This window comes from Cervus elaphus, unplaced genomic scaffold (assembly GCF_910594005.1).
Source record: "Cervus elaphus unplaced genomic scaffold, mCerEla1.1, whole genome shotgun sequence".
NCBI classification, from domain to species: Eukaryota; Metazoa; Chordata; class Mammalia; order Artiodactyla; family Cervidae; genus Cervus; species Cervus elaphus.
The window spans coordinates 54168-63318 of NW_025316740.1; the positions used below are offsets into that span (position 1 = coordinate 54168).

Sequence of the window (9151 nt, forward strand, 5' to 3'; positions counted from 1 at the left end):
CGCACCCCCTCCTCCACCCCCATCCCCAGGCCTCTCCTCACTTGGCTTCCTGGATACACCTCCTCCTCTTCTTCATCTGTGTGCCTTCCTTGTCTCCATTACTAAACATGGATGTGTTCACAAAAGATCCCCAACCTGGGCCGTCAGTTTAGCCCACACTGACTCCTCAGTGACCGCATCCAGACCCAGCTTGAAACCCAGTCCACCCCACCCCCAACACTCTCCTCCATCCCCCATCTATTCCCAGCCTCTCCTCCCCACTAAAGTCCACTCACTAAGCTGCCTGCCCTCCATGGACTCTCTGCATGGCCCCCAGAGGGCATCTCAGGTTTAATGCATCAAAAGTAAACTTTTTTTTTTTTTTTGTGGCTGTGTCATGTGGTTTGCAGGATCTTAGTTCCCCAAACTGGGATTGAACCAGTGACCTCAGCATTGAAAGTATGGTGTCTTAACCACTAGACTACCAGGGAATTCCCAAAAACAAACTCTTAATTTCCACTTTTCCCATCCCCAAATCTTGCTTGTCCTTCACTTATTCCCATCTTAGTAACAGGGTTCATATTCACTCAGTTTCTCAGGACAAAGACCAAAGAGTTACAAGTGATTCCCTTCTCTCTTTCATACCTTGAATCTGACCCAACGGCATGTTCTGCTGGGTCTCCAGAACATACTCAGAATCTCATCCGTCTGCATTGGTCCAAGCTGCTGTCCTCTCCAGGCTGTCACAGTGGCCTCCTTCTCAGGCTCCCACCATTGTTTCATCCCCTTCCCACAGTCCCAGAGGGGTGCTGGGGAAAAACTCAGCCCGTTGCATGGAGCAGGCAGCTGAGGTCCCAGCCCCACCAGGGTGGAATCTCAGCAGCTGCACCAGCTCACCTGCCCCTGAGCCTGCATCCTGAAGGGTAAGTAGTTCACAGCCAGCTCAGATGGGTGGCTGTCACCCATCTGATGCTCACCCACCAACCTCTGCTCACCCCACCTCCCTGACCTCAGCCTCCCCCTGCCTCCTCCTCCCCTCCCTCTTCTCCTCCTTCTCACTCCACTTGGGCTTCTCCAGCCTGTTGTAGGTGTGTGCTCAATTGCTCAGTCGTGTCCAACTCTTTGCGACCCCATGGACTGCAGCCCACCAGGCTCCTTTGTTCATGGGGATTCTTCAGGCCAGAATTCTTGAGTTGGTTGCCATTTCCTCCTCCAGGGGCTCGTCGCCTCTTAGGGATAGAGCCCTTGTCTCCCTTGTTTCCTGCATTGGCAGACGGAGTCTTTACCACTGAGCCACTTGGGAAGTGCCCCGCCCACCCCAGGACTGCTCTTCTTTAAATATAGCAAGCCTGTTGGTACTGGGGACTCTGCACTGGCTGTCCCTTCTATCTGGGAGATGCTTGCCCTTGACCTCTCCTTCACTTTGCCCAGATGTTGGCTCAGATGTTCCTCAGTGGCCATGCTCTAAGAAGCAGTCTCCCATGCTCTCCCTGCTCCACTGGGCTTTCTTTAGAATCCTGTTATGTTTGCATGGTTATATTTGTTGGTGTGCTTTGCACGTGCATGTATGGGTTTACATGAATGTAAGCTTCCAAGAACAGGGAGTATGCTCTTTTGTGTCCCTAGTGCCTAGAATAATACTTGGAACATAGTAGATGCTCAAATAGCTGTTGATTAACTCAGTAAATGAGATGATGTTGCATCCACATCAGGACATGTGGGTTCCTGGGCCTTCCCAATAGCTGTGTGCTATTCCACAGGTGGACATGCTCAGGTTTAATTATCTGGCCCCTCACTTGAGGACATTTATCATTCTTATTCTTTTGCTACAATAAACAAAGTTGCATTGCACATCTTTGTACACCCATCTTTGCATTTATGTGTGAATATAGTGAAAAATCAACAATTACAGGCTCTGCACTTGCTGGATCAAGGAGTGTGTGCATTTAAAGCTTTGGTAGATAATCCTAAATTGTCACCCAAAAATATTTTTTACCAAATTATGATTTTTGAATTTTTAAAATATTTGAAAATCCATATGTCAAAGAATGAATTAGCCTCACTCCTTTAAAGAGCTCTTGAAACTGAGATCAGGCTCTGCGACTGAGTGTCATTTCACAAGGGTGAGACTGAGTCTCAGGGAGGGCATAGGGACTGTCATTCCTTGGCCATGGCCATGGTAGTCAACACACTCCAGCCCTGGGGTCCCACACCCTAGCCTCTTTCACCCTTACAGAAATCAGCCTTCAGTGCCTGTCACTGGCTGACTTTGGGAAAAATTAAGGAAGGTCACTGAGAGTGGAGGGCTGTTATTATTCTGTATTGTCAGGAACTTCCTGAAGCACCAACCCAATAAGGATCTATTCAATGCTGGCTATGTGCTGCAACAGTGTGGACACAGCCTTCAACAACCCAGAAAAGCTTGGCCTTCAAAGAGCTTGCAGGGCATTCAAGGAGACAGATAATGAACAGGAGAGTACGTCAGATGGGAAGGAAGGATATGAGAAAGCCAAACCAGCAGAAACCGTATGACTGCCAGTTTCAGACGGGGCTTCAGGTCTTCACACCTCTGAGTTCTCACACTCTTGTGCAGCTCCCTCCCTCCAAGTTTGAACTGGACCTGGGACTTTCTTTTAATGACTAGGAAAGGCAGAGTGATGGGCTGGCACTACCAAGACTAGGTTACAAATGCCTGTGAGGGGACTTCCCTGGCAGTCCAGTGGCCAAGACTCTGCACTCCCAATGCAAGGGGCTCAGGTTCAATCCCTGATTTTGGAACTAGATCCCACATGCTGCAACTAAAGATTTGGCACAGCCAAATTACTTAATTAAAAAACAAAACAAACGTCTGTGAGTCTGTCTCACTGGCACGCCCTCCCTTTCCCCTTGCTCACATTGATGTTTTGAGCAGCACAGGAGGGCCCATGTGCCAGGGACTGAGGGCAGCCTGGGAAGAGACAATTACTGCCCACAGCCTCATAAGACAGCCTTATGCAGACCCAGCCCTGAAAGGACCCCAACCTAGCTTGCCTGAAGTTATGAGAGACCCAGAGGAATAACAAGACCACACCCATATTCCTGACCCATAGAAACTGTAAGATAAACATGCAAATACTGTCTTTAAGCTTCTACGTTTTGGGCTAACTTGTTACTCAGCAATAGCTAACTCACACAAAGGGGAATAGAGAGTGCCAGGGAGGTGATGCAGTTTAAAATAGGATAGGAGGGAAGGAATTATTTGAGAAGACTTGAAGAAGGGGGAGACTGAGCCTTGGGATTCCAGGGGCAGAGTTGGATTTTGGATGGCAGTTACAAGGGTGGCTGGAATAGAGTGAGAGGGGCAAGAGGCAGGGGCAGGAAAAAGATGGATGGAAGGATGTCACGCTAGCATTTTTTTTTTTTTGACCCTGAACTTGGGCAAAGGGGGATTTTAAGACTTTGAGCAAATGCACATTTCAACAGGGTCCAGGTGGGTGATAGGTTTAAGGGAAGGTGGAGGGTAGCAGGGAGATGGCCAGAGGTGTCAGGTCCCCAGTTTACATGAAAGGTGACCATAATAATAGACGTAGGGTGTGAGGGAAGAGTTCCTACATCTAAGGGGTGGGGTGTAGGGGGCAGGTTTGGGGAAACCTGGCGGTTGGGGTTCACAGGCCCAAGATGCCTGTCCGACCTTGAGGCGGAGGGCTGAGCAGGCAGTTGGGTCAGGCAGTGTGTACAGTATTTAAGGCCACAGGACAGGAGTGAGCGTGGGGGTAGGTGAGGAGAGGACCAAGGGGTGGGAGTGAGGCAGGGAGTTTGTAGTCCAGCCAAGGACAGCATGGGACCAAAGTGCTGGGTTACCGAGAGTTGAGGCTGAGCACTGGGACTTAGCAACTGGGACGGTCAGTGTAGAGTGAGTCCAACAGAGGCCTGTCTGAAGGACGAGGAAGTAAGCATATTTGGATCTGGTGGGAACAGACACAGTGTGTCTGCAGAGGGACACACTCAGGACACAACATCAAGGGAGGGAGTGGGAACCAGGCCCAAGACAGGGAGAGGGCAACAGCCCTGGGAGCTGGTGGGGAGTCAGGGCATCTGGTCCTCGGGAAATTCCAAGGACCCAGGTGCCCCTGCAGTTCATGCCTGCCCCCGGCCCCCCACCTCACTAGCAGACTAGTTACCCTGGGGGTATCAGCAGGGCTGGAGATAAACTGGGCAACTGCCTTCGGAATTTCCTGACCTGGATGAGGTTCAGCCTTTAATCTCATGTTGTATCTATAGCCTTGTCTCATGTGGTTTGTGAGAAGCTGGGGAAAAAAAAGAAAAGGGCTGATAAGCTTCACAGAGGGGAGGAGAGACCAACCCAAGATGTTTTGAGTGAGCTCCAAGGTGCCAGTGAGGGGAAGGACAGAGACTCAGGGGGCATGGGTCTGAGCTGAGGGTGCAGCCAGGGGATGCCGAGTGTGCCAGGCTGCAAGACCAGCCCCGGTCAGACACCCGCTGTGGGGCTGGACTTCCCAAGCCTGTTTCTCCATCAGACAAATGGCGTGCCTGGGAACACCACCTCACAGGCTGTAGAGCAGGAGCAGGAGGTGGGCAGGGAGGGACCTTGTGTCCTTCTGGGAGAGGGACTCAGGTGGCACCAGTGGTGGGGGGTGGGGAGAGTGCCCTGGAAAGTCGAAGTGTTGCTCTGTGTGATGGGTGGGAGGGTGGTGCAAAATCGTATCTGTGAAAGTATAAACCTACCACTGAACTGAGGAAAAATGCCGTCTGAAACAGCATCTGCTTCCCTTCCTCTTTGTCTGGGCCCAGGAGGATTTGCTGCCTCTCAGGGGCCAAGAAAGCAGGTAGGAAGAGCAGGACGCGAGGGCTGGATGTCTTGACAAATTGAATTTTCCTTCTTTTCTGGCCTCCTGGGGGAGATATTGTGTCCTGCATTGATGCAAATGTGTTCAAAGTGCACTTTCCACAGACTCAGAAATAACGAGCTGCCTTTCCGCTGAGGCCTGGGACCATGGCAAGGACCCTTTTGCTGAAGGTGGCCCTTGGCTGGTCACAGAATCTGTGGCTGGCACAGCGGCAGAGTCCAGGTGCCATGATGGGTGAGCCAGGGGAGCCTGCAGAAGGCATGCAGAGAGCAGCAACCCCAGGAAGCATCTAATATACTCCTTTTGCTGTGGGGAACCAGGGCCCAGAGAAGGCACTGAGCTGCCTGGGGCAGGCAGGGAGTCCTGGGCACCTGGCCTGCTTCTCCCTGCCCCACCCTCCAGGCCGTCTCAGACCAGGTTTGCTTCTGGGAAGGAGCAAGGAGCTGTCAGCCAGCAGTTGGTCTTCAGCCAGGAGTTTGGGCTTTGGCCAGGAGTTGGTATTTGTTAAAAGAGATGGAAAAGGTGAAACTGTTATCAAGAGGCGGTATCTGAGGGCTGAGTTCACTGCAGGGTCTCAGGAACTAGATAGCATCAGCCTGGCCTGCTCAGAGGACATGAAGGAAAACTAGGGCAGTCACACATGGGAGTCGCCTACTCTCCAGCTGGCCTGCCCAGTGCTCCTGAGAGCCCGGAAGATGGAAAACAGGTTAACAAGTCCGGGAGGAAATGAGCAGAGATGCCTTTGCTGCCAAGGGCTTGGTTCAGCAACCTGATTGCTTCTGGCTTCCTCACCGGCCTGAGGCTGGTAGTGATGGCCATTTCTGGCAGAAGGATGTCTGGGTTTGAAAGTTGGAAAGGAGTTCTTTGGAAGCCTCGGATCCTGGTCTGCATGGTTCTCAGCTTTGCTGTCTCAAGAAAATGTGGGCTCCCAGGTGGTCCCCATGGCTCAATATTCGCCTCTTGTTTCACAACAGGTGGGCCTCTATTTAGATGGAACCCAAGAGCGGAAGAGGGTTCTGCTGCTGAGAAAACGTTTGGTGAACTTCACTACCCACTCCTGATTCACTGAACATGGTCACGGATATTCCTTTCATGGGATAAAGAAAATAGTGGCAGACTCGGCAAGGTCATTCTTACCTTCCTTTCCCTTATGATCTGCACTAATTGCGGCTGGAAAGCTAATTAAATTCCCAGCCTGTCTTGAACTAAGTGTGGTCAAATAATACAGTTCTAGTAAATGAGATATAATTGGCAGTCAGCTGGGGGGTTCTGGGAGGACTTGTTTTCTTGATTAAAGAGCCATAGGTGGCTGGTATTTCTAATTTTCTCTCCATTTCCCTTTTTCCTGCCTTGCAGGTGGATATGACACCAGGAGTTGTGGCAGTCATGTTGTAACACTGAGGCAGAACACATGAAAAAGAGGCAAAGTCCTTGTGGAGACAGGGCTTGACATGGCTGAGCTGTTGAACCTACGCCAGCAGCTGTCAACTCACAGGCCTCTTGTAATCTGAGGTAAAACCAAGCTTTATTTGTCTAAGCTGTTGTGTTTGGAATTTCTGCAGCTGAAAGCACTGCTGGCTAATGCACACCACTATGACAAAGTATCAGCCAGCATCACAGGTGACAGTGAAACCCTACCTGCATTCCCACTACATTTTGAGATAGGGGTGTGTTCGCTGTAACCACCAAGAATGATAACAATACAAATAACATTTCTGAGTATTCATTACATGCCAACAACTATCCTAAGCAGTTAGCATATTGGCTCATCTGATCTTCCAACAATCCCATGAGGAACATTTTACAGGTGTCAAAACTAAGGCACAGAGAGGTTGAGGGAACTTGCTCAAGTTAGTAAGCAGTGAGCCAAGATGTGAATTCAGAAAGTCTGGCTCGAGGATCCATCCTCACAGTCACATGTGATACTCACCCTCTCTCTCTCTACAATTAAGAGTCAGGGGAAGCTGGAGCCCATTATACAGAGTGAAGTAAGCCAGAAAGATAAAGAACATTACAGCATACTAACACATATATATGGAATTTAGAAAGGTGATAACGATAACCCTATATGCAAAACAGAAAAAGAGACACAGAAATACAGAACAGACTTTTGAACTTTGTGGGAGAATGTGAGGGTGGGATATTTCAAAAGAACAGCATGTATACTATCTATGGTGAAACAGATCACCAGCCCAGGTGGGATGCATGAGACAAGTGCTCCGGCCTGGTGCACTGGGAAGACCCAGAGGAATCGGGTGGAGAGGGAGGTGGGAGGGGGGATTGGGATTGGGAATACATGTAAATCCATGGCTGATTCATATCAATGTATGACAAAACCCACTGGAAACAAAAAATAAAAAAAAAAATTAAAAAAAAAAAAAAAGAGTCAGGGGAGACCAGCATAGCCCTGATCGAGGCTTCTTGTCCTGAGCTTCATGGCTGCCTCATTCCTTCCTTTCATGCACTTCTCCGGGGAAGCCAGCTACCTGCTAAAGGAGGGTGGAGAGCCAGGATCAGAGCTGGAGGAACTGCGATCTGAAATGTTTGACAGCCTCGGGCTGGGGCAGCCTTTGGGGCTACTTCACAGACAGCCAAGACCCCTCCTCTGCTCCAGGGCATGTATGAGTGAACACTGTCAATATTTTTTCTCTTCCTTCTCCCATTTCCCAAGTTGATTAACCCCACTTCTGATGAACATCTTTTTCATTTATTTTTAAAGCTACTGTAGTATTCAGTAATGGTGAAGGCAATGGCACCCCAGTCCAGTACTCTTGCCTGGAAAATCCCATGGACAGAGGAGCCTGGTGGGCTGCAGTCCATGGGGTCGCTAAGAGTCGGACAGGACTGAGTGACTTCACTTTCACTTTTCACTTTCAAGCATTGGAGAAGGAAATGGCAACCCATTCCAGTGTTCTTGCCTGGAGAATACCAGGGACAGAGAAGCCTGGTGGGATGATGTCTATGGGGTCACACAGAGTCGGACATGACTGAAGCGACTTAGCAGCAGCAGCAGCAGCAGTATTCAGTAATACTGGTGAGTCTTATAGGATGGGGAGCTGGCTGTCTCTTCTTCACCTATTATCACTTAGAGCATTTTTCTCTTTATTCATTTACTTATTTTAATGTGCTTTGTTGCTGTGTGGGCTTTCTCTAGTCTCAGTAAACCAAGGCTACTCTTTGTTGAGGTGTGAAGGCTTCTCAGTTCGGTGGCTTCTCTTGTTGCTGAGCACAGGCTGTAGGCACACTGGTTCAACAGTTGTGGTGCATGGACTTAGTTGCTCCTAGGCATACAGAATCTTCCTGGGCTAGGGATTGAACTCCTGTATTGGCAGGTATCTACCTGCCTTATCCACTGTACCACCAGGGAAGGGAAGTCCTTACAGCTTTTTTTTCAATTGTGAAGGAAATACATGGCTGCTATAAACCCTTAACATAGTTCAGAAGTGTGTGAAATGCAAAGTATGATTTTCTGCTCCTATGTTTTCAACCTCCAGGGTCTTTCCCCATAACTCAGAAGGATAATGTTGCCTATGAGATTGGAGTGTGTCCTTTTAGTTTTCTCTACAGAAACACAGTCACCTTTGTAAGATGCACATCTCTTATCTTAAATTAAAAAAAAATCAGACTATACATGGCATTTTGTAAATTTCTGCTTCTCCAAAAATAATTCATGGACTTAAATTTGGTTCATTTTAGGAAGGAAGTACTACAATTTCCTTAGTTAACTTTGTGTCCATGGACACTGATTGTTTCCAATGTGTTGCTTTTGTGTACTTGTGTGCTAGTTTGGGTTAAAGGGGTTCCTATAAATGGCACAGTTGTGTGCATGTGCACACCTATCACCATCAAACAGGTATGACAGGCATGGCCAAGTGCCCTTTCTCACCCCTGTCCCAGGCCCTCTTCCACTGACTGAGGACAAGAGTGCTCCTCATCCATGCCTTGCTAATCGTAGATACTTTCAATACTTAAAAATGTTGCAAACACCCCATCACAACATGCAGTTCCCTGATCTTGGTTTCTAAATACAGCCCCCACTAAAAGGAACGAGGAACCAAGGCTCCTTGGAGAAATGATTGATTCCAGGGTTGGGGCAGGGAACTTAAAAATGGGCTTAGATGGACTTCCCTGGTGGTCCAGTGGCTAAGACTCTGTGCTCTCAATGCAGGGGGCCAGGGTTTGAGCCCTGATCAGGGAACTAGATCCCATATGCCACAACTAAGACCCAGCACGGCCAGATAAATACATAATTTTTTAAATGGGCTTAGAATAGCTTGCTGTGACAGAAGGTAAGAAAGTAATCAAACTATGATGGGGTGTGTCAA

General features: G+C 48.9%; 1 non-coding gene across 1 annotated transcript; it reads right to left on the reverse strand.

Annotated features, from left to right (window-relative positions):
• Positions 1–397: 397 nt before the first annotated feature.
• TRNAE-UUC lies at positions 398–470 on the reverse strand. Its single transcript has one exon. It is a non-coding gene; the product is annotated as a tRNA-Glu (tRNA).
• Between the last annotated feature and the right edge of the window lie 8681 nt (positions 471–9151).